Here is a 27,077-nt window from a genome sequence, read left to right as displayed (position 1 = left end):
GGGGAATTCCACCCCAATTAGCAAAATACAGTACAGTTGGATGGAGCAAAATGTTCAATCCAGCAAAGACCACTTGCCAGCAGAGGGTTTATAGCATGATGTTTGTTTTCATATGCTGTGTCAGCGTACAGTGCAACAGACAACGAAAGTGCATTCACATTTGAACTCGACATTTGTGTGTTTGTGTGATCAGGGTGCCATCCAGGAGTACACCAGTTGCAGTGAATATATGAATATTCAGTAGATGCTTCACAACAGATGCTAAAGTCTCCCTCATCATACACCAAAAGACATCTTAGAAGCGGGTCCAACACCTGGCCATTCAGTAGAACAACCAAAGTGAGGAGACCAGCGGAGACTGCAGAGAGGGGAAACCCTGCCTACACATTATCTCCCAGAATAAAGGCTAGGCCCTCAAGGGGGGAGATTGTCTGTACTGGCCTCAAGGTGTGCCAGGTAAATGTCCCAACATTCCAATGGATCCAATCCCTTTGCCCGTGTGCACAATCGATTGTGCACAAATGGGTCAGGAGGCACACAATAGTGTTCCCCCTTTTAAAGCCACTTTGTGAGGTGCCCCGTGGGGGGTGCTCCCGGTCAGATCCCCAGGTCCTACGCATTTCATCCCACAGGGCCAAATACAGTAAGAGCTGCTTCGGACCTAGTCCATGATCCAATGCCAAAACATCGAAGGCACAGAGACCCTCCTCGGCCATCACATCTGCCCAAGTTTTTATGACAAATCCTAATAAATAAATGGGCACCCTGCATTTGTTAAGAATTTACATATGATTCTATTGATTGTTTTCTAGGAAATCTCAAACGCTGAGAGCTTAGTCTTCCTGATTTCTATTATCCTTTGTTGAAGACACTTTAAGGGATTAGGTAATGACAATCAGGTAACCTTGCCCTGGGCAATAGGCTTAATTTATTTAACTCATTTGTCTGTTAAATCATATAATAAATATTTAATTTTTGTAAGGGTTACTTAGCGGGGTTAACAACAGTTATTATTAACCTACCTGAAGTTACTACAGTTAACCATTTAAAAATATATATTTTGGATTCCTCCTCCAATTAGTTGTTATTGATTATGCATGGCTTTAATGTAAATTAAGTTCATCATATTTAGGTAATCCAGTTTCTTTTATATCTCTGGGGCCTGGTTAGGAGTTTGCTAGTTGACCACCTGAACACTTCGGCCACGGCTGCTAGAATACTTTAGTGCTGTTGGTCTTTAGACTGCCATGTTATGAGTTGACTGTTTGCAGTGGTGGGCAATGATTTTCTATATCTATAATGCATCTGTGTACATTTCGACTACACATGTGTTAAATGTACACATATGCATGATACATGTGTAAAAATACCACCTACCCATTTCTGGAGTCTGGCCCATATGTGGCCAGTCCAGTCAATGGGTATATGGTTCACATAGGACTTACCTGTATATCGTGACAAACAGGGTTGTATTCTTTGGGGTGAAGATACTTCTGTAAAGGGGAGACATAGAGAAAGGGAACCACATCGAACTCTGATGGATAGAACAGTTGAGGGGTGAGTATGCACCACAAATCCTTTGTTTCTGCCAACTCTAAGCGGGCGGCCCCACCATCACGGTCGACTCATCGGAAAGCCAACTTGTAATACAGACGTGGTGGAACTCCACTCTGCAGCCCTATGGCAGCTGTTTTTCCCCAACCACGTCCCTGGCGGTCTGCAGTGTATTGGCGGTGTCAGTGGTTCAGTCGTGGTCTTTTTAATAGCAATCTGTCCATCTCATAATATGGCGGTCAGACCATGGGTACAGTGGTTCATGGATTGCCAGACTTCTCATGAAGCCCTAACTCTTTAATATTCCAGTGTTTGAAAATATATGGCTATTTCTAGTCAAAAAGCGGCGTAAAGTTGAGAGAAAATATATCTTGATGAAACAGCCCATGATCATGTTAAATTAATGTGCCTGATGAATCTACTCCCGCTAAGGCATTCTTTATACAATGTGTTCATTTTTGATAGATTTCACCTTTATAAATTACAGTTTGTGGAAGCAAGGTAAAAAAAATATATAATTGACATTTAACCATGTCTACTACAAATTAAATGAAAATATTTCTTTGTAAGGGTAAGTATTTTCTATTTGGTTCACTGACAAAATATTTATGTAGAAAAAATATAGAAGAAAAAATATAGAATGCAAAAATATTGACTCCCTCTTCTTAAACAGGTACGTACAAAAATATAGAATCAAAAATATTGAAGAAAAAAATACAGATGTAAAATATATCGATTTAAAAACTATATATAAAATAAAATATATTAAATATATAAAATATTAATATTATTTTTAACACAACAGAATAAATGTAATATACATTTTAACTAAATATAACAAATAAACGTAATCAACGTCAGTGGGGATCTACCCGCGATAAGCGACCGCCCGCATGCAATTTACCCCCCGCCATATTATGAGGCCCGGGGTACCATGGCAGACGGGAAGACCGTCTGCCACTTTTCCGCCCAGTCGATGAGTCGACCAGGTGGAAAAGGGTTGTATATGGTGGTGGTGTCTGCTAGACACCGCCATCCATATTGCAATGCAGCCTTTACGTAGCGACGTTGCGGTGTTCCCAGTTGGCGGTCTGTTGCTGGCCCCAAGGCTGTTGGGGGTGGGCGTACACATGGGGGGTATCTATGGCACCCCCCAGCATCTGCATGCACACAGTGGCAGGCATAATGGGTGCCTGCCACGTTGTGCATGCAAATGCACAACCTGCATTTTTCACATTGCGGCGGGTGCTGCATACCGCACCGCCCGCTGCAATGTGAAAATGCGGGATGCGTCTGCCAGTGTGGCAGGCGCATCCTAATTGGATTTGCGGGACCATCACTCATATGGTGGGCACTCCCATTTGCCGTTACGATGGTGGGCGGACTTTGTCTGCCCGCCATCGTAATAGACCCCATAATAATTTATACATATACATATATTTACTTAAAAATACTTTATTAACTATTATCTTTATTTAATTTGTAAACTTTAGAATTATATAATGATAATATATATATTAATAATTGAAAATATAAAAAACATTCTATAATAAATTAGAATATTAAATGATAAAAAAATATGTAAACTTGCATTTCTCAATACAATAAGTGGAACAGTAGGGAAAGTGTTGGATAGTGGAATAATTACATTTACTATTCCTACTCCAGTGAGCGCAACTACAGGGAAAGTGTTGGATAGCGGAGGGGTAAAAATTACTATTCCCACTTCAGTGATAGCAACAGTAGGGAAAGTGCTGGCTAGGGGGGGGGGGGGTGCTATTTCCTCTCCAAAGAGTGCAACAGAATGGAAAGTGTTAGATAGTGGAGGGGTCAAAATTAATATTTCCAGTTCAAAGAGTGCAAGAGTAGGCAAAGTATTAGATAGTGGAGGGGTAAAAATTACTATCCCCACTCCAGTGAGTTCAAAAGTAGAGTAAGTATTGGAAAGCAGAGAAATTAAATTTACTGTTCAAACTACTGTGAGTGCAACAGCAGGGAAAATGTTGGATTGCGGAGGGCTACAAATTACTATTCCTAGTCCAGTGAGTGAAACAGTAGGGAAAGGGTTGCTTAGCAGAGGGGCAAACATTATTATTACCACTTCAAAGAGTGCACTAGTAGGAAAAGTGATGGATAGTAAAGGGGTAAAAATTACTATTTCCACTGCAGTGAGTTAAAAAATAGGGTAAGTGTTGGATAGCAGAGGAATTTAATTTACTATTCTGGTTCCAGTGAGTGCAATAGTAGGGAAAGTGTTGGATAGCAAAGGGGCAAAAATTACTATTCCCACTCCAGTGAGTGCAACAGTAGGGAAAGTATTGGATAGCACAGGGGTAAAAATGACTATTCCCGCTCCAAAGAATGCAACAGTAGAGAAAGTGTTGGATAGTGGAGGGGTAAAAATTCATAATTCCCCTCCACTGAATGCAACAGTAGGATAAGTGTTGGATAGGGGAGGGGTAAAATGTATTATTCCCACTCCAGTGAGTACAACAGTAGGGAAACTGCTGGTTAGCGGAGGGGTAAAAATTACTATTTCCACTCCAGTGAATTCAACAGTAGGGAAAGTGCTGGATAGAGGAGAGGTAAAAATTACTATTCCTACTCCATTGAATGTAACATCAGAGAAATTGTTGGATAGCAGAGAAACTAGAATTACTAATAACACTTAAACAATTGAAAAAAAAATAATATTTCAAAATTAAAATAATCATAAAAAAATAAACAATATTATGAAAATATGAAATTATATATATTAAACATATAAAAAGAACACATGTTATAATATTAATTACATATAACAAAAACCTACAAATTATATATAAAATAAATTAATAAATACATTTAGACAATAAGTATTTAAAAGTAGCAAATATTAACAAATAAAAATACTATACAAAACATACATGTATTTTTTATTTCCTACCCTGTAAGACCTTACCAATAACAAAACACTTCAACATTTTAAATAAATTAATTTATATATTCATCATAACTAATAATCAATTACAAAAAGCTCATTAATTCAAAATATTAATAAACATTCTTTGTGTACACATGCTTTAGCATTATAATAGCCACAAACATACCTTAATTAAAATATTAAATAAAAACAGAATTAAATATTATTTATAGGATATACTATTCCTATTAACATCTAATATTTAAATATTAAAATGTATTTAATACCCACCTTTTACTCCTTTAAAAGTAAAAAGAACACACACCAAAATAAACAATTACACAAAATAAATAGCAAATAATTAACATTAATTAACAACTATATAATAATTAAATAAACACACATTACTTACCTCCTTTTACTCCTGTAAACACCACAGCACACACCTAAAATTAGTAACACAATTACCATTATTAATTACTAATTAATTAAAATAAATGAGGAACTAAGTATTAATTCATCAATTATAAATAAATTACTTCCCACCCTTTACACATACAAACACCACAACACACACCTAACAATAATTACACAATTACCATAATTAAGTTGCAATTAACTAATTACAATTAATTAACAACCAATTATCAATTAATTCATAATAATTTACTTTACACATTTAACACTATAACATCTCAATTACAAAATATTATTAAATAAAACATATTCAATAAATTAAATATAATTAAATTACTTCCCAACCTATTCCCCTATAAACACACAACCCACAACGGAACTAAAAATGCATAAATCTAATTTAAAAAAATGAATAACTACTAAAAATATAAAACACATATTAAAAATGCAAACAATTCTTATACTCATAGAAAAAAGCATAAATCACATACATATAAACAGTATACCAAATTACATAACATTATTAAAAAATCGTTATTTTTAACAACTATATTTTTGCAAACAAAATTTTACACTTTATTTTTAACATCGTTATTACTTATCAAAAATCAATATTTCTGACCACGAGAATTTGTATGTCGATATTTCTGACCCAAGATGTTTTTAACTAGATATTTGTGTAATTCTATGTTTTTTATTCAATATTCTGTCCCTGCACCACTGTAATTTTCTCTTTATTAGTTTCTGGTTAATGTTAATTAGTTGAAATGATTTTATATATATATTTTGCATTAAATTACATTATATTTAATTAAATAAATAATGAAATATACAAATACATACATTCATAAATAAATAAAGTTTTTGACATTTTCTTATACTTTCACATCTGGAGATCTCCACCCGATGGCAGAGATCTCCAGCCACAGGTTGAAAGTTACTTGTAGCAACTTTGTACCTATTCATTCAAAGAGAACACCACCATCTCATTAGAGGGGCTGGAGATATTTAAGTCTACACCTAGGTATAATTCTCCACTAAGAAAAGGTAAATAGAAAAAAGTGGAGACTTAAACCTGGGTGTATCTACAAATAAGCGGATCAACACCTGTAAATCTACCTTTGTGGATTGGACCTTTTGTCTCAATAAGATAAAGAGGTAGAATTTACACTTTTGTGAATATGATCAGGTATGTGTAGAGTTTAAGCTTAATTTGGTGCCTAAGGTGGAAGTGTTTCTTTATGGAAATCAGATGAAAACAGGTTCTCTTCATTAAATGTACATTGTGAAAAGGCAATGTGTTTCTCCTTCTAAGTCAATCTTTATGATAAGCTTATTGAATCATGGGTCAGGTCTTCTGGTATTTTGTGTGAAAGTAGAAAGAGAATGGTAGAACCACGGGCAATATATTCATTTTGGAAAATAACTGTTTTGCATACTTTAGAAGTTTATGTTTTACTAATGGTAGTAATTTCTGACCTAAAAGTGGTCGCTATCGCTTTGGATAATACATCATACTTTATTAAAATAAAAAAGCTTTTTGAGAATAAAAGATTACAGTGCCCCTGGAAAAGATGGCATTTTTAACCCCATGTTGAAATTTGATATTAAAAAGTGGGCAAGTTTCATGTTAGACATTTTTAGTTTCTGTTTAAAGCAGACTTCTGTACCACAACCATGCATGTGAACTATACTCATTTCTGTTTTTGAGAAAGAAAATATTTTGCACCTGGATCCTTTTGGTTAATCCAGATTTGGCACACTCAAACATCAATGTAATGAAAAAGATTATCAAACATAACTGGAGGCTTCAGGCAATTAAAGGAGCCAGTGTTGCCATGTAAGCTTTGATAAAAAGTTTAATTGAATATTCACTATACGTGGCATCGGATTGAAGTATTACACAAGCCCGATTTGCATTGCAGATTTTTTGGATTGATAGAATGCCACAAAATCAAACCACTTACTAAGTTCTCATCTTCCTGACATTCCAAATTCACATTGCTAAGCTTTGTCAAGATTATCAGTAACTGAATTATGTCTCACATATTCAAAAAAGATGTTAAGGGGTCCCTAAAATTCAATAGGAACATGATCATGAAATGTGAGTTAATACATGTAATAAATTACGGTAAAGCTAATATTGATCAGTTTTAGTTGATTTAGATGTGCCTTTCATAAGTCTTAAATCATTATTACAATCAATTGTTTTACCTATCTATTTAGTTTAATCTTTCCATTGGCGAGTTGTGACTTTAGAGCTCATTAATAATAAGTGGGAGCTCTCAAAGCGCAACCATTTTGTATAATTGTACCCACAGAGGAGCTTTTACTATGGTATCAAAAGCAATTGAAGAATGAACAATGCATACAATTATGTCATTTACTCAATAAACTGTTTTTCCACTATTGGAAGTGGCATCGCATTGCACAGTATGGATAATCTTTTTTATATGCAAACTGGGCTAATGGAATGCCATCAAATGGAACAGCACCCTATTGATTATTTTGCACATGGGCACTTCATGGGTAGAAGCCTAAAAATATGTCAGGTATTCTTGCATCTCTTTGATTGACTGTGAATACCAATAGACATCTCCAGTGTATGGAATAATCCCACATCTTTAGCACAAAGATCTGAAGGATTCCTCCATGCTGATGGAGATCTCCACAAGCATAGACATGCCTTGATTACACAATCAGTCATATCATCTCCATGGAAATCATGCATTCATAGGCAAAATCATTTTTTTTTAAACAATTTTTATTGAGCGTGAATAGCAGACATGATAATCAACATACATAAAAAAGCCAAATTTACATAATATCCAATCTCATATTTAAAAAAGCAATAAATAGCACACATTTATATTCTATTTTACAAAACCAGCATTCTGTACAGCACATCCGAATATCACTCAAAAGTACAAATAATGAGAAAAGGTACAAAAATGATTACTGCAATCTGGCCTCATCTTGGCAGTTAAGAAACACGCAGATTATGAATTAACCCCCTTACCAAATTGCTAGGCCCATTCCAAATTAAGAAGCCACTGTTCCATTGTAGTCTTTTTTGGAAGTTATGAAGTGCGCAAGAATGCTGGAAGCTTAATTGCACTTTCTGTTAATAAGAGACTAAATAAGAAATGATTGAAATTCGAGGAAGGGGCTGCTAGCTGAGTTATTAAACTAAGTAGCGCAGCTTGATAATAAGTAGATAAATGAGGTAGTGCAAGTCCCCCCTGCTCGACTTCCTACTGTAAACTGGATAGCTTAAAATGAGGCTTTTTTTTGCCCATACAAACTCAAGAATCACTTTATCTACTTCATTACAATATGAGATTGGTTTTTTTAGAGGGAGATTTAAAAACAGAAATATGAGCAAGGGAAATATCAACATCATTACATTTTAGTCAATGGTAGAAGCGACCATCTTTCTAATAGGTTTTTTATTTTATTAAGGGTTTTTACATAGTTTAAATGAAATATTTGAGAGAAATTGGCTGTAACGTATAGGCCCAAATATCTATTATGTCTTAAAGGCAAGAATTTATCCCTTCAGAAAGATCAGCCCCCAATGAATTGATCTGTTTTAGACTGATTGACCTTGTAGCCCCCCAGATCTGTATACGTCTGAATTTCTTCAAGGTCCAACTGAATATTCAACTTGTTTGGGTTCAAGTATAAGATGAAATTATCGGCAAACAACTTAGGGGCCCATTAGGATGGTGGGCAGGTCGCCCTCGCCGAGCAGGCGGTAGCCACCACCAGCCCTGCTGGGGCGAACACCCAGCCATCCACACCAGAAAGACCCCCTGCCATATAAGAAAGGCTGGGGGTCCGTGGTCAACGGAAAGATTGTCCACTGCTTTACCAGGCGGAAAAAACCTTCAAGACACCACCAACCCTATTAGGATTCAGGCAGAGACCAGCCTTTCAATGGCAGCGTTGCCCTTATGGAAAGGCATGCCGTCTTTGGCATTGGGGACCCTTTGCAGGCCTCCAGGATGTTGGGGTGGTAGGAGGATGCACATGGGGGTACCTGTGGTATCCCCTACATTTGCATGCACAAGGTGGCTGGCACCATGAGGTGCCTGTCACGTTGTAGATGCAAATGCACAACATGCATTTCTGACATTGTGGTGTGTGCTGCTGACAGCACCGCCCACCGCAATATCAGGAAATGCGGAAAGCGCACGCCAGTGTGGTGGGGCCATCCTAATCGGATTGGCGGGACCGCCGCACCCATGGTGGGCGGTCCCTTTAGCCGTTGCGGTGTCTGCCCGCCATCGTAATAGACTCCTTAATTTGTGCCATTCCTATTGGGGCAGCCCGGATTGATCTATTGGAGCGAATCTTTATTGCCAGTGGCTTCATAAAAAGAGAAAATAGAAGGGCGGAAAGGGGGCAACCCTGCCTACTACCCCACCTTATCACCACTTTTCCCGCTTGCTCTGAGTTTATGATTATTTTCGTGATTGCCCCCTTATAGATTCCTTCTAACATCTCAATCAGGCGGAGTTGAAAACCAAACTTCACTAAGATTAAAAAGGGCCTGCCAATCCACCATATTGAATGCCTTTTCTGCGTCCATTATTAAAATGGCTTCACTATCCTTGGTAGCTGAAAAATAGCTGATTGCTTAAATCAGAAAAAATATATTTGCAGGCATAGATCTACCAGGCAGGAACCCTGTTTGATCCACATATATCACCTGTTGTGTACAGCCCGAGATCCTATTCTCCCAAATTTTCATGAAAAGCTTATGATCTACATTTAGTAGACATATTAGGCGGTAGAAGCTCGTGTCTTTAGAGTCAGTATCCTTCTTCACAATAGAGATTACGACAGATTCATTAAATTTGTCAGAGATAAGCAGTCCATCCATAATCTGATTATACAGGGATACCAAAAGGGGAGTAAGTTCATCTAAAAACAATTTGTAGACTTCATTTGTTTAATGCCGCGCGTTACAGTCCTCCTCAGAGATCGTGGGTAACTGGACTGTCATAAAAAATCCACAAGAGCCTGGGGGCTGACTCGCTGGGCTTCCGTATAGATCTTTCTAAAGTGAGACACAAATATTTCGGCAATTCTCTCTTTATCATTTACAAGACTTGCAGTGCTGGAATCTCTTATTTGTGAGATTAATTGCCTACTCTGATGCGTTTTTGTTGACCAGTCTAAAAAGGTACCTATGTGCTGGCTCTCTTCGTAAACATTTTGTTGCAATGCTTTGCTCCCAGAAATCTCCTCGAGAATAAAAAAGTTTATTAATTTCTCTTTCACCATTAGTAATTCCCCCTGGAGAACCTCTTCATCAAAATCTCCTGGGGGCATAGATATAAGTTCTCCCCTAGCCCGATCCACAGCATTCTGAAGTCCTACAATCTTATGTTGCCTTAGTTTTTAAAGATTCGCCCTACATGCAATCACCCATCCCCTAAAAGTAGCCTTAAAAGCCTCCCAGATCATAAAACCTGATGCTGTGTTCATATTTTCCTTAAAAAAACATTGTAAAAATTCACGAGTTTCAGCAATCCATATTGGGTCCAAAAGCAATGCTTTGTCAAATTACCACCTGCAATATTTTTTTCTTTAGGGGCGGGTAAATATACTACCAAAGAGACTAAAGAGTGATCTGAGAATGAATTAGAAAAGATAGCAGATTCCCCTCTTGCGAGATGATTACTTATCAAAAAAGTCAGGATGCTGTTTTATATCTAGCTGAATTGCACGTAAACTCAGTAAGGCCTGGGTAGTTGATCCTCCATGGATCTAATAAGGCATAATCTTCTTTCATAATTTTTAATAATATAGCTGTGTTAGACTTGGTATCTTTTGGGGTGTTTGCCTTAAATTTGTGCTTCCTGAAATCCCGGTTTTGACTCTATTTTTGCTGGTGTATTGATGCTGCGCACTTTCCTCACTGCTGTCCAGTGGTAAAGTGCAAGTGCTCCTGTATAAAATGTGTTATGGATTGGTGTTTCCATAATTGGCTTATTTGATTTATGTGTCAGTCCCTAGTAAAGTGCACTGCCAGTGCCACGGCCTATAAATCAAATGCTGTTGGTTGCCTTCAGCACTGGATTGTGCCACCCATGCAAACAGCCCGTAAAGTGTAACTCTGGCCTGCCATTGCAGAGCCTGTGCGCAACCTGGGGCTGCCATGTCGACTCAGCAAGTGAGCACACTTGCAAGACCCTAAATGTTCCCTTTTCTACATGTGAGTCGCCCCGAAGGAAGGCCCAAGGTACATCCATGGACAGGGTGCATTGTATGTGAAAGGTAGGACATGCCCTGGTGTGTGGCATGTCCTCATAGTGAATTACAGCCTACTTTGTTTTTCACTATTGCAAGGCTACCTGTTCCCCAAAGGCAAGAGTGGGCAAATTGATTATAACATCCTATAATCCTAACTGACCCAGGGAATATGGTAGAAATTCAAGTTTAGTATGCCTCAACTCAGAATGATAAAATACATATTTTAGTGTAGCTAGTTTTAACATTCTGGGTTTGAAAATACCACTTTTATTAAGTAGGTATTTTCTTGTCTAACCATCCAAGCCTGCCTCTGCTAGGTTGTGTATTCCTTGTCTGGAGTTTGAGTGACAGGGGCTGGGGGATTCCAGGAGACAGGGTGAGTCAGCACAAGGCTGAATAGTAAGAGCTACATGTAGATGGGTGGGAGGAGTTGTACCTGGTACCTGAATAGGTCTGTGCTTTCCCTCCCCTATGCTGGCTCCACCTCCTGTCCCCGGAATACACTATGAAAGGAAAGAAGCAGTCTTGTCAACAAAGTGCTCCAAGACTGAACAGAACTGGTTTGGACTAGGCAAAGGCCTCTCTGCCTTCAGAGAACAAAGAGAAATTGAGGATAAAAAGGGGGACCCAGTCCCCAAAACTTTAGAACTCTTTTGGATCAAGAAGACTGCCAAGAAGAAGAGCCGGAGAAGCTGTGAGGAGCAACTATCTCTTTGCCTTGTTGGCCTGCAGTGGCTGCTTCTGTCTTGGGAAGTAAAAGGACTGAACCTTCTGAAATCTAGTTTTGTGAGTGTCTCCAAGGGGTTGAGGTAGAGCTTGCCCACTGTTCAAGAAGTCTCAGGAACAGCAAAGACTTCAAGTCTGACGCCGTCTGCGATGCCGCTGCTGATTCCATTTCCTGAAGGCACCGCAGAGGGCACCGCCGCAACGCTGTGACCCTGGTCTCACCGATGATGCCTGCTGACACCGACACTATGCCGCTGCATGCATCGGGACATTTGGGCACCACTCCCCGCACCACCTCGCTACACAACGATGCCTTGGTATCCCCGACGACGACGCTCCACGCCGGACCCGACACCACTGTTTGCAGCGTGGTTTGAGGGGACCTCTCGTAAAGTTACATGACGCACCACCCTTATCCTGCACCGCAGCCTTGGCCTACCGACGTCGGTGTCATTGATCCCAGTTGTCAGCCGACAATATCGCTTCAGCGACAGTGACGCCGCTGCTGAACCATGACCTGCCAAAGACACACAATTCATGGACGGAATGCAGAACAAATCAAACCATCCACCCTCAGTCAAGAGATCTGGGTTAAATCCATCATTCTTTTGCTCATCATGCCACCCCAGTTTAAACCTGGCCATATGCAAACCAGTCATGGCCCTGTGCTTTATGGGAACAGTCCAGCCCCAACTGCCAGGCCAGGTCATCCCTGGATCGGAAACAAGCATCCTCAGATCGGTTTTGGGGTTTCCCCCCTTTTCAGCTAGGATAGCTTGATTCCAATGGCACAGTGAGCCCAGGACCCACATCTGGGCACACCTGGCACACTTAGGGCGAGAAAGCAAAAGACACACAATTGATGGATGGAATGCAGAACAAATCAAACCATTCACCCCCAGTCAAGAGACTGTCAAGAGATCTGCCAGCACTGTGACGAGCACCGCCTTCATCTCACACCGTGGCCCGGGAGTCACCGATGACGCCATCTGACGCAGCCACCGACCCGCTGATCGCACCACGACCTGAGGGCACCACATTCTGCACTGCAGCACCCGATGCCTGCCGACGCCAACACTCCTGATTCCATCAGAGAGGAGATCGACCTGCAACGGGTGTGACAACGAGAGGTCATCGACGACCTGCATCTCTGAAAGGTACAGTTTGCCGGTCTTCCCGACACCGTAGCTGACCCGCGAAGTCGCGGTCAGCCAGAACTATTTGGATTTGTTTGTTCACAATGCCGTGATAGCCCTGGATGGAGCTATTGACATCAAGGAACTGTGTTTTCACTGTATCTTTGCACTTTAAAGACATCTTGGAACGCATCTATTTTTAAAGTACTGTACTGTGGATTTCTATTGTATTTGGTCTTGTTTTAAGTATATAGAAAGTTGGATATTTTTCTAAACTGGTGTGGTGTCCTTTTGTAGTACTTACATTGTATTACTGTTGGTCATGTGCAAATGCTTTACACACTGCCTCTAAGATAAGCCTGACTGCTCGTGCCAGGCTACCAAGGAAGTGAGCAGTGGTTATTTTAGGAGTGTAACTCCCTTATCCTGACTAGAGTGTTGGTTTCTGTCTGGCTTTGGTGCAATCCTCAGCCAACCAGAAATCCCATTTCTAACAAGCTGTCTTTGATTTTAATTGCTGTTTACCCTTATTGGATGTATCCAGGCCTACGTCTTGAATAAGACTAAAGTCTCCACCCATAACTATAAAACTATGAGCGTTTGTCAACAAATCATAAATCTGTTTCAGGGCCTTAGTGTCATACAAAATTGGCCTGCAGTAATTAAGCAGCACAAAAGCTACCTCTTTAACTAAGACTTAGATCCAGATCTATCTTGCTCCCCCATCCCAAATCACCTTTCCCAGCTCCCAGTCTAGTGCTGAAGAAAGTAGGATACCCATCCCACGTACCGCAGAATGTGCCGAAGCAAAGTACGCATGAGCATACTTCTTGGGGAGTGCAAGGTTAGGGGAATTGGACTTAAAATGTGTCTCTTGTAAAAAAATTCACCTGTGGGGAAAAGAATCCCAGCCATTTTAACATTGCTCCTCTTTTCTTTACATTTACAAATTCATTCACATTATATGAAGTTACCTTCAGTGGTTGTGTCATTCTTCAAAATAAACCAAGGTAAAATCAAATTGACTAGATACCTCTTATTCAAAAGAATATCTATCCTTTCGCAGGCAGAGCTAAGATCTACTTAACTCACATATCATTTCAGAATATGGGCTTCCACATTGCATCCTTCTATTTTCTGACCTATCTCTCATGATAATTGGTTCTGCTAAATTTCCTTACCACAGTTCAAAAAATGCTAGTACTGAACTTTATGGCTAGCAAAATCGTTTTCTACTCATTGAACAAAATGATTTTTCTTAGGATCTTACAAACCTTTTTCCTTTGTATTAAGGCTTCAATATTATCACCATCTCTCTGATATTTGCTCCTCCTAACCTTTACAATGTAAGTATAACTAACCAAACTCCTGTATCAACCTGTTTTTGATATTATTTGGTATTGCTATGTCCTAAAGGTTTTCTCAGACTAGGTTTATTCCATCTCATAGAGAAGTGGCCAATTCTGTGTATTGAATCAGTAACATGGGCAACAAAATATGTTGATGTCATAAGTAATCCCCACCTTCCAAATTATGAACCCATAAAGACTAAAATTTGAAGATTACTAAACACTTTTCAGTACTACTTTTTTCAGTGGTGATCAACCCAAATGCCAGGTCACTGGTCACTTTCTGCTCTTTAGTAATACAAGTGTATAAAATGTTGCAAAAGGTGGACACATAATCTATTAACAAACTATTTTCCCCACTCTCTAGAAGGTCAAGCAATTTAACACAAACATTCCTTCTGTGGGTGTGGGTCCAGAATATTGAGTACATAGTATCATTATACCATACTATTGTAGTCAAAAATATTGAGGATGTATAACATTTCTCTTCCTGACTCACATATATGTACATTGGTAGTATATAAATCTCCAAGGTACGTAGATGTGGAAATAAGAATTGCTTAATCTATACTTACCTATATGCACTTACCTTTGATGTTTGTGTCCTTGATAATTTGGCTATAATATTAAGATATACTTGTTAATTGCCTGTCACACTTGTGTGGTGTTTAGCTGGCCCGAGGCACCCAGAATTTCTGTAAGATCCTTGGAAGGTGGCTCCAAGCTCCAATGCCATCCGAAACGGGCCCTGGTACAGCTGAGCACACCAGCAACCCTGTCTTGAAACATTGCCTTGAGGTGTTGCGTAGTGCCAAAGTTGACAACGGGCAGTTTGCAGCTCTTCTACTGGTAACCAAGGCAGTGCATGCCAGAGAGCTGGAAGCTCAAATTCGGAAGGAAGATCTTTGAAATTGTTGATTTCACATTCCCAGACCGGCTTCTTGCTTCCAAACACACTCCTGAAGGCTGTCCTGTTCACATATTCCGGGCTCTGGGAATGCCTTGCTACTCACCCAGAGCTATCAATCAATCAATCAAGCAAATTTGTAAAGCGCGCTACTCACCCGCTAGGGTCTCAAGGTGCTGGGGGGGGGGGAGTCGCTACTGCTCGAACAGCCAGGTCTTGAGTTGTTTCCTGAAGGAGAGATGGTCAGAACCGGTCGCCCCACCCGCCGCCAGGCCCTCCATGGTGTGCCTTGTAGTGCCTGGTATCGTATCTGCTTTGCATCTCCTGAATTTCATGGTTTTTGTGCCAGTGACCTCCTCCGTTGTGCCCCCGATCTCGTCTGTGCCAGCAATAATTGAATTTCATTGTTTTTGTGCCAGTGACCTCCTTGGTTGTGCCTCCGGTTTTCATGCCAGTGACCTCCTTGGTTGTGCCCCCGATCTCGTCTGCCATTATTTTCTGGTGCCCGTCTTTCCACCCTGCTCCCCGCTCCCTGCCGCTGCTCCCCCGCGACCCCATCCCGGTTCCCTCCAGCATCTCCGGACCGATCCCCTCCCCACTCGCCACCCCGCTCCCGCCTCCCAGCTGCTCCTCCCTCCCACTAACAACATAAGGCAAGACCCGCGAGGCGAGGAGCTGTGACCGACCTGACCTGGTCAGTACCGGGCGCTCCACCCGCCGCGCGGCCCTCCTTGGTGTGCCTTGTAGTGCCTGGTATCGTATCTGCTTTGCATCTCCTGCATTTCATTGTTTTTGTGCCAGGGACCTCCTCCGTTGTGCCCCCGATCTCGTCTGTGCCAGCAATATTTGAATGTTATTGTTTTTGTGCCAGTGACCTCCTTGGTTGTACCCCCGGTTTTCGTGCCAGTGACTTCCTTGGTTGTGCCCCCGATCTTGTCTGCCATTATTTTGTTGTGCCCGTCTCTCCACCCCGCTCCCCGCTCCCAGCCGCTGCTCCCCCGTGGCCTCACCCCCGTTCCCTCCAGCATCTAGACCAATCCCCTCCCCACTCGCCACCCCGCTCCCACCTCCCAGCTGCTCCTCCTTCCCACTAACAACATAAGGCAAGACCCGCGAGGAGCTGTGACCGACCTGACCTGGTCAGAACTGGTCGCTCCACCCGCCGCGCGGCCCTCCTTGGTGTGCCTTGTAGTGCCTGGTATCTTATCTGCTTTGCATCTCCTGCATTTCATTGTTTTTGTGCCAGTGACCTCCTCCGTTGTGCCCCAGATCTCGTCTGTGCCAGCAATAATTGAATTTCATTGTTTTTGTGCCAGTGACCTCCTTGGTTGTGCCCCCGGTTTTCGAGCCAGTGACCTCCTTGGGTTTGTCCCCGATCTCGTCTGCCATTATTTTGTTGTGCCCGTCTCTCCACCCCACTCCCCGCTCCCTGCCGCTGCTCCCCCGCGGCCTCACCCCCATTCCCTCCAGCATCTAGACCAATCCCCTCCCCACTCGCCACCCCGCTCCCGCCTCCCAGCTGCTCCTCCCTCCCACTAACAACATAAGGCAAGACCCGCGAGGAGCTGTGACCGACCTGACCTGGTCAGAACTGGTCGCTCCACCCGCCGCGCGGCCCTCCTTGGTGTGCCTTGTAGTGCCTGGTATCTTATCTGCTTTGCATCTCCTGCATTTCATTGTTTTTGTGCCAGTGACCTCCTCCGTTGTGCCCCCGATCTCGTCTGTGCCAGCAATAATTGAATTTCATTGTTTTTGTGCCAGTGACCTCCTTGGTTGTGCCCCCGGTTTTCGAGCCAGTGACCTCCTTGGGTTTGTCTCTGATCTCGTCTGCCATTATTTTGTTGTGACCGTCTCTCCACCCAGCTCCCCGCTCCCTGCCGCTGCTCCCCCACGGCTCCACCCCAGTTCCCTCCAGCATCTCCGGACCGATCCCCTCCCCACTCTCCACCCCACTCCCGCCTCCCAGCTGCTCCTCCCTCGCTCCGCCCCCTCTACTCTCCACCTATGGCAGAGTCACGTATGTGCAGCGTTCACGCGCAGTGGGCGTGCACTATGCGTGCTGAAGGCACGCCAAAGGTAAGGCCGTCTGCGGCTGTCCGCACCTGGACCACGCCCAGTGCCAGACCCCCTGGCCCCCGCAGAAACCATCCCACCCGCCAAACGTACGACGCCGCCACCCTCACTGCCCTCAACACCGGCAGACTCCCCGACTGCAACCGAGCCGCCCCAGGACGCACCCACGGACCCTTCACCTGCCAAGCCTGCAAGTTCTGCTGCATCAGGACCTACACCGCATCCACACTCGCCAAGCAGAGCTCCAACAACAACCACCTGAAGTGAATACTGCTCAACACCCGCTCGGTCCACAGACACGCCATTGAACTATGGAACCTACTCGACACCACAACTCCGGACGTCGCCTTCCTCACGGAAACCTGGATGAACGCCTCATCAGTGGCCGACTTCCCCATAGCCATCCCGAACGGATACAAGATCATCCGAAGAGACCGCATCAACCAAACAGGAGGAGGCATCGCCATCGTCCACAAGAACACCATCCGCATCACGACCAGCCCCGACGACACCCTCACAGCCGCCGAACACCTTCACTTCCAGATACACACCAACCCCAAGACCACACTCAGAAGCACCCTCATTTACAGACCCCCTGGACCCCGCACACAATTCAGCAAAGACATCGCTGACTTTGTCAGCCCACACGTCCTCCCCTCCGATGATTATATTCTCCTAGGGTACCTCAACTTCCACCTGGAGAATAACAACGACAACAACACCACCACCCTGCTGGACAACCTCACCAATCTCGGACTCAAACAACTGGTGAACACCCCCACCCACTAGGCCGGACACACGCTCGACCCAGTGTTCTCCTCTAGCAAGCACATCTCCTTCAACCACTCCACGGGACTCCACTGGACAGACCACAGCTGCGTCCACTTCAGCTTCAGAAAGACCACGACCCACCACCACCCACAACAGGTCCCCCGCAGATGCTGGAACAAAATTACCACCGACCAGCTCACCACATCACTGAACCAGAACCCTCCTGCCAGATCAACGAACCCCAATCAAGCAGCCAACAACCTCGCACAGTGGATCACCAACTGCGCTGACGACCTAGCACCCCTGAAAAACCGCCCCAACAAGCCAGGAAGCAAAAAAGCCTCCTGGTTCAACGACAACCTCAAGAACTCCAACAAGAACTGACGAACCCTCGAGAAAGCCTGGCGAAGAAACCCAACCACAGACAACATGACCGCTCTCAAGCATGCCACACGCAAACACCACCAACTGATCCGCACCACCAAGAAATCAGCATTCAAGGGCCGACTAGACAACAATGCCCACAACAGCAAGGAACTCTTCAGCATCGTCAACGAGCTCACCAACCCCAGCGCTGACAACAATAACATCACTCCCTCACAAGACCTCTGCGACTCCCTCGCCTCGTTGTTCCACAGCAAGATCGCAGACATACACAACAGCTTCGGCGATCAGACCACTCCCCCAACCACAGAACCAAAGCTCCCCACCACCACCCTCCGCGCCTGGACCCCGATCAGCACCGAAGACACCATCCGCACGATGAACACCATCCACTCCGGATCGCCAACCGACCCATGCCCCCACCACATCTTCAACAAGGCCGACTCCGTCATCGCACCCCAACTCCGGGACATCATCAACTGCTCCTTCAACACCGCTACCTTCCCGGAAAGCTGGAAGCATGCCGAGCTCAGCGCCCTCCTGAATAAACCTTCAGCAGACCCCACCGAACCTAAGAACTATCGCCTTATCTCGCTCCTCCCATTCCCCGCCAAAGTCATAGAGAAGACTGTCAACAGTCAGCTCGCCGCCTTCCTCGAGTCTAATGGTTCTCTCGACCCCTCACAGTCCGGCTTCCGAGCCAACCACAGCACCGAAACGGCCCTCATCGCAGCCACAGATGACATCCGGACCCTGCTCGACAATGGGGAAACAGCGGCCTTCATCCTCCTGGACCTCTCCGCAGTGTTCGACGCGGTCTGCCACCGCACCCTAGTACAACGCCTCAACAATGTCGGTATACAAGATAAAACATTGGAGTGGATCATCTCGTTCCTTGCCGGAAGAACCCAGAGAGTCTGCCTCCCCCTGTTCAGATCAGAGGCCACCGAAGTAATCTGCGGCGTACCACAAGGATCATCGCTCAGCCCCACCCTCTTCAATGACTACATGAGCCCCCTCCCATCCATCGCACACCAACACAACCTCAACATCATCTTCTACGCCGACGACACCCAGCTGATCCTCTCCCTCACCAAAGACCCAACCACCGCCAGAACCAACCTACACGAAGGGATGAAAGAAGTAGCCGAGTGGATGAAGAACAGCCGCCTAAAACTGAACTCAGACAAGACGGAAGTCCTCATCCTGGGATCACCCCGCTCTGCCAGGGATGACTCCTGGTGGCCCCCGGCCCTAGGCAGCGCACCCAAACCAACGGACCATGCACGCAACTTGGGCTTCATCCTAGACTCCTCCCTCTCGATGACCAAACAAGTCAACGTCGTTTCATCATCTTGTTTTAACATCCTACGCATGCTCCTGAAGATCTTCAGATGGATCCCAATCGAAACAAGGAAGACGGTCTGCCAAGCACTTGTCACCAGCCGACTGGGCTACGGAAACACCCTCTACACCGGAACCACAGCCAAAGTGCAGAAAAGACTTCAACTCATTCAGAACGCCTCCGCACAACTCATCCTGGACATACCTCGACACAACCACATAACCGGACACCTGAGAGACCTTCACTGGCTCCCCGTCAGCAAGAGAATCACGTTCCGTCTCCTCACTCACGCACACAAGGCCCTCCACGACCTAGGACCCTGATACCTTAACAACCGCCTGACCTTCTACACCCCCACCCGCCAACTGCGATCTTCTAACCAAGCCCTAGCCGCGATTCCACACATTCGAAGAGCCACCATGGGGGTAAAATCCTTCTCCTACCTGGCGGCCATGACCTGGAATTCCCTCCCCACCCACCTCCATCATACCCAGAACCACCTCTCCTTCAAGAAGCAACTCAAGACCTGGTTATTCAATCAGTAGCGAACTCCTCTCCCCTAAGCGCCTTGAGACCCTCTGGGTGAGTAGCGTGCTATACACATTTCTGATTGGATTGGATTGGGTTTGTCAGCCGTAGGTGGGTGGGGAGGGAGTTCCATGTCTTGGCCGCCAGGTAGGAGAAGGATCTTCCTCCGGTGGTGGATTGGCGAATTTGTGGGACAGTGCACAACCTGCTGTTCTCAACAAAATCAGCATGTTCAATGAGGTTCTTGTAGCCCAACGTGATATCAATGATCCCTCCTTCAGGTCCATGATAGATGATACTTACCAGTGTGTTAGGCCCTGCAGAGTTACTGTATTTTCTACTCTTCATCCTTTCTTCCTGCTGCTCAGCCAAAGTGCATGTTGACTGAGGATCCAGAGCCAAGAATTTTGGAACCAACAAGGAGCTAGTCACACCCTGTTATGCCATCATTGAAATGGGCATGCAAGTATGTACAAAAGAAGATGCGTCACTGTTGACTGAAGGGCAGAAGCTGCAGATGGTGACTGTCATGGAAGAAACATGTGGGGCTTTTATACACTACTTGACACTGGTTGATCAGTAGAAGATGAAGGATCCATTTATTTTTGCCTCTGTTTGTATACCGAGTGTGTGGCTGGCCGAAGAGACGTCTTCTCTGAAGCAGGAAGTCTACGAATTACTGCCTTTCCTCATTGACTATGTTAATACCCTTTTCCATTGAGAGAGAGCTTGCAGGGACCTTACCCAGCAGATGGCAGAGCTAGCATTGTGCAGCAGCTCATGGTGTGCGCTGTGGCCTGGTGATGCCCTTAGGTTCCTGTTGCCGGGCCTGTACCACCTCACGGCAGAAGATGCCCCACGCAGCATTCTGATCTCCCAGGGACTGCCAGCTCTGCTTTGTGAGTACTTCCGGCTGCAATGGGAGATGTTCTCCACTGCACATTTGCCTCCATCCCAGGAATACAGCCAGCAAACCAACTGTGGCATTTATCTCAATCTTGCCGTCACCACACCAGATTTGATCAGGTGTAAAGCTTGTTTTTCCTTCTTGATGAACACCTTGATTGCATCCTTCCAGACTCTTCTGAGGAAGAAGGAGCACTTTACCAAAGCAGCCAAAGAGGCCACACTAGGCCTTATGATGACAAGGAGTCTTGCTTACTTCCGAGCTATGCAAGAAATGTCTGTAAAGAACTTTTTTTTAATGCAACTGTACTTTTCTTGTCACAAGCCCACTCATCTGGACAAGATCCCTTGAAGGAGCTACCAGCAATTCAGCTGACTTACTACTACTACAAAGCCTGGGTGGTAATTTCTGAGTTGTGGTTCTTAAGGATGCAGCCTTTTGAAACAGGCTGGCCAGAAGAGGTTTTGGGACTGCTGGTACATGTGTCTCTGTCCTCTGTTGATCTGGATGTGGTCACAGCATACAAGTCTATCCCAATATCCTAATTTAGCTGGCAAAAACCAGTCCATCTTTTAAGACAATTCTTCTCTCAAATGATTGGGTGGCGAAAGTTAATCTTTATGACATGGCGGCCCTGAAAAAGTATCTGTTTGAGAATTCTACAAAGACAATTGTAAAGTAAGCAAATATTAATAATAATAAAGCCATTTCTAAAGCGCCTGGCTGCACTAGAGATAGTGTGTCCCCGATGCTAAATCTCGAGAGGCAGAACGTTGGGAGCGAGCGAAGTCGAGATCTGAGAAAAGGGGAAATATTGATTGCAGTCTAAACAGACTCTCCAACCAGCTTTTATGTGGTCCCCTACATACTCAACAGGACTTCTTTGGGTCCCCCCAGATCCTTCTTTAAAGCCTGCCCTGCAGCCTTCGGGAACCCCCTCCACCACCCAAAGCCTTCGACAATGGGGCCTGCAGCACCCAACCTGCCGGCCTCTAGCAAGCAGACCTCTTTTGTATGCCGTATGGACAGATGGCCATAAAGATGGCAGCCTTCCCTTGCAGATGCTCCCAAATCCCCATTCCTTACAGCCTCTTCTACAAAGGCACACCCTTGCAAATGCCTTTCCTGCAAACCACCCTCCTCCTGGGGCATACCGGAATCTCCCACCTACAAACTCTTCAAAAATCCATCAGCCTCTTTTCAATGTAATTCATGGAAACACAGGCCTTCTAAATATCTTCAGGTATAATGATATTCTCTACTCAATATACATCAGACTACAACTATCTTGTGCAATTTTCTGAAAGCCAAATTCAATAGTATCATAGCCATTGCCAAGGGTTATACCAGTTGTTAAAGTCCCTGAAACTGAGGTAACGAGCTAAAAGGCATTTATTTTTTTAACGTTTATAATGCTTTATTGATAGGATACAAACAATGTAAAACATCAGTACAAAGTATAAGCAATTAAAAAAATGACAACTTGGAATGCAGAACAAAAGTTCAATAACCCGTGAAATAAAAAGGAAAAACTGTACTTAGTAACAGGAGCATTTTTGGAGAGAGAATTTTGAACATAAGAAAAGAAGAAAGGAAAGGGGAAGAGAAGAAAAAGAAGGGGGAGAAGAAAGAAAAAAGAAGATCAAAAGAGAAGAGGAACTTCAATAATAAAATCACAGCAAAAAAGATATGTAACAATTAAGTAATAAAATCAACAGTGAGTCAAGTTAGCTTTCTTGACAAAAAAGTAGTTAGGGGTAACCATAATAAGTCTCTTTTGATTAACAAGGAGGTGGAGTTGGCATAAGCTCTGTCCATTCTATGATGATGACACAATAAGTTCCACCAAGCTTGATAAGATATGTTTGAGGTGTCCTTCCAGTTAACTGTAATGCCCTGAAAAGTAATAGCTAAAAAGAGAGTAATAAAGGGGGCTACCTCTTTATGATTAGCAAAAACTGGAGAGAGACTACCCAGGAACACATGGTGAAAGTGAAAGGGAACATCTAATTGAAGGATATTGTTAAGTTTATTCCAAACAGTGGTCCAAAAAATGTTTGTCATAGGACAATGGGAAAACATGTGAAGTAAATCTGCCTTATCGTGATGACAAGACCAACCTTTAGGGGAATCTATCAAATGAAAACAGTGAAGGTCGCAGGGGGTGAAAAAAAGTCTATTATAAAATTAGTATAAGGTTTGCGTTGTACTGGCAGGAGGGAGGTAGTGTGAATCCTGGACCAAAGGAGTTCCCAGGTATTGATAGGAAGATCAAGGCTTAAATCTTTTTCCCATTGTAATTCTGAGGGAGATTTAACTCTAGTAACCTGGGGGTGAGAAAGAAGTTTGTATATAGTGGCTGCCTTAAATTGAGTGGAAAAAGCAATATTGATTGGGCTGAGATAACTGGTAGGAGAGTAGAGGGAGTGGAGTGAATGGGAGTATAATGACGAGTGAAGGCATCAATGAGTGAAGCATAATGAGATGCATAATGTGAGGAAATGTGATAAAGAGATTGAAGAGCAGAAAAGCATCATCTTTCATCAAGTGTTGGGGGGTTAGGATAACATTATCAATCCACTCCTTCCAAAACAAGGCGCGATTATTAATCTTGAAATGTTTATTATACCAAAGAGGAATAGTAGTGGAACTGGAATTAAAAGAGGGATGAGCACGGAGAGAAGAAAGAGCCAATGTTTTAGAATGAGCAAAAGTGGGGAAAGAAAAACGTTTAGGAGGTAGAGAAATCAAAATAGCAGAAAGAAGGGAAAAGGGAGAGAACTGGGCCTGTTCTAAAGAACTCCATGCAGTATGAGAGGGTGAAGAGGAATCAGAAAGGAAAGTCCAGAGTTGCTTCAAAGTAAAGGCGGAATGATATCTTTTAAGATTAGGAAAGTTAACTACCCCGGAATCCTTAGGGAGTTGGAGTCTAGCAATTGACAGTCAAGATTTACGATTATTCCACAAAAACTTAATAAGTATGGAGTTGAGGGTACGAAAGAAAGTGTTAGAAAGAGATATGGGAAGCATAGAGAGGTAAAAATTGATAATAGGAAGAAGCATCATTTTGATTGTAGCCAATCTACCCCACCATGAAAGGAAAAGAGGGGACCAACTATCAATGAGGGTGGAAATTTTCCTACAAATTTCAGCGAGATTAATCTTAATAAGATCTTTAAGATTATTACAATAGAGAACACCAAGGCATTTGATATGGGAAGAGGACCATTCGAAGCCGGAATCAGAAAACATGGAGGGAAGACAGAATTTGTTGAGGGGCAAAATTTCAGATTTATCAACATTTAATTTATATCCTGAGACAGCAGAATAACAATTTAATAAGGAAAAAAACTCTGGCAAAGAAACAGATGGGTATGGAAATAAAGAGAAGAATATCGTCAGCATAGGCCGTAAATTTAATGTCAACATTTTGAAATTGAAAGCCAGTATAATGATTGGAACGTCGAATAGTTTCAAGGAAAGGTTCAAGGGCAAGAACAAAAAGAAGGGGAGAAAGGGGGCAACCCTGTCTGGTACCACGAAGGAGAGGGAAGTAATCAGACTGATAACCATTGACCCAAACAGAAGTGGACAGAGCAGAATATAGGAGTTTGATAACATTAATTATAGTGGGCCTAAAATCATGCCATCTCAAAGAGCCCAAAATGAAATCCCAACTAACCCTATCTAAAGCTTTTTCAGCATCTAGGGTAACTGCTGCAATAGGAGATTCGGATTTGGAGGCTAAATGTATGAGTGACCTTTAAAAACGCCGGATTGGTAGATGTTAACTAAATCAGGAATAACATTATTGATACGAAGGGCCAAAAGCTTAGCATGGATTTTACAATCGGTATTAATAAGGGAGATTGGTCTGTAGTTCTTACACAAGGTGGGATCTTTGTCTTTTTTTTGGAATAAGACAACGCATAGCCTGCGTGAAGGAGCCCTGTGACTCGCCAGCGTATAGAAAGGAATCCACAAGAGATAGTAAATGAGGGATCAAAAGAGTTTTAGAGTGTAAAAAGAAACGGACAGTGAAACCATCCGGTCCTGGAGTTTTATCTATAGGCAAAAGGGATAATGATTCAACAAGCTTCGCAGCAGAGATGGGTGAATCCAAAGAAGTAAGGTCAGAGGCATTGTCAGGAGACTTAGGAATTTTATGAAAAAAGGAGTCAAGAAGGCCAGAAGAAGGAGAAGTCTCTGAAGTATATAAAGAGGAATAGTATTGAGAAAAGCAAATGTTGAAATCGCCATCAGACTGAGACGCCGGACTTGCGGCAGCAAAAACGAAAGATAGTGTGGAATTTTTAGAACACAGATGTGCCTACTACCGTTTTAAAAATAAGATTTGGCGTTCAAACTCGATCAACATTGTTTTTTCTTTAAGAAGGTGCAGGATACTTTCACACCTCCATTATAAAGTCAAAGATACCCTTACCGGGTTGGAATTATCACCGGTTAAGCGGAACTACAACACACGCCATCACAAAGAGTAAGCCCTGAAGAGTCAGAGTGACTTGTACTCTGACGAAACACGTGTCGGCTGGCGTGGTACAACTTGAGCAATAAAATGAAATTAATGCTCTAACAAGAAGAAGTGGATATCATTCCTTAAAGACTGTTATATGTGATCTGTTACCTCACACTATTTAGTGTTTTGAATTCAATTGGGTGTGTGCGTGGGATTTGGTCATTTATCTGTTCAAAGTGTTGTAAACCAACACCTTTTTTGGACGGGTTAAGAGGGTCCCCCCTCCCCTATTGCACCACAATCTGTATCAGGAGTAGCCAGACAGGCAGTCAGTAATAAAGCAAAGCGCAAGTATTCCCTGTAGTTTCCGAAACCCTTGCCTTTGGATAACTGGTAGTATTGAGAAAAGCAGTCGAGTATGGAAGAATCAGAGAAATGTAAGGTACCTGAAGCATCTTTGATGGCTGCAATGTTGGACTTTTGCTTTTTAATCTTCAGGTAGTTCGCTAGAGATCGCCCAGCTTTGTCACGACCACCGTACATCTTAGAATTAATCTTGAGAAGAGTATGTTATGTTATATAGGGATTTGTAGCGCGCACTGCTACTCAGGAGTATCCTGGCGTGGAGGGAGGTCAGTGACAGGAAAGACAGAAAGTTTACACAGATTGCTTGAACAGATGAGTTTTGAGGAGTTTTTTAAAGGTAGCTAGTTCCTTAGTATGTCGCAGAAGATCAGGGAGAGCATTCCACATGGTGGTGGCGTTGACCAGAAAAAATTGTCCCCCAAGTCGAGCTCGTCGAAACCTGGGAATTACCAACCGTCTTTGAGAGGCAGAGCGGAGAGAATGGCTGGGAAGGTAGAATGCAAACCTAGAGCTCATATAGGATGGGCATGGACCGTGAAGAGCTTTGTGTGTCAGGGTCAGAGTTTTAAAGTGCACTCGCTGAGCCACGGGGAGCCAGTGCAAGTTGTTGAGGTGCTTACGAAGGCTCATTCTCCTCGAGATGTTAAACAGGAGCCTGACAGCTGCATTCTGGATAACCTGCAGCTTCCCTAGGAGGTACTCAGGGATGCTTATGTACAGGGCATTAGCGTAATCAAGGCACAATAGAATAAGTGCTCTGGCCAAAGTCTCCCTGGCAGGACGGGGAAGCAGGGGAAAGAACCTCCTCAGGGCTTTGAGCGTGCCAAAGCATGTCCCTGAGAGTCGCTTAATCTGTTCATGGAAGCCCAGGTTGGCTTCGAACCAGATTCCTAGGTTCTTGGTGACACCACAATAACACTAGGGCATGGGACGGCGGCTGGCCAGAGAGATTCTCTGAAAGCTGGAGGGAA

General features: G+C 43.5%; 1 pseudogene; it reads left to right on the top strand.

Annotated features, from left to right (window-relative positions):
* Positions 1–21,945, top strand: part of LOC147674036 (neurochondrin-like) — a 28,731-nt pseudogene extending 6,786 nt beyond the window's left edge.
* Positions 21,946–27,077: the final 5,132 nt, after the last annotated feature.

This window comes from Lissotriton vulgaris, chromosome 12 (assembly GCF_964263255.1).
Source record: "Lissotriton vulgaris chromosome 12, aLisVul1.2, whole genome shotgun sequence".
NCBI classification, from domain to species: domain Eukaryota; kingdom Metazoa; phylum Chordata; class Amphibia; order Caudata; family Salamandridae; genus Lissotriton; species Lissotriton vulgaris.
This window is presented reverse-complemented; position numbering and strand designations above follow the sequence as displayed.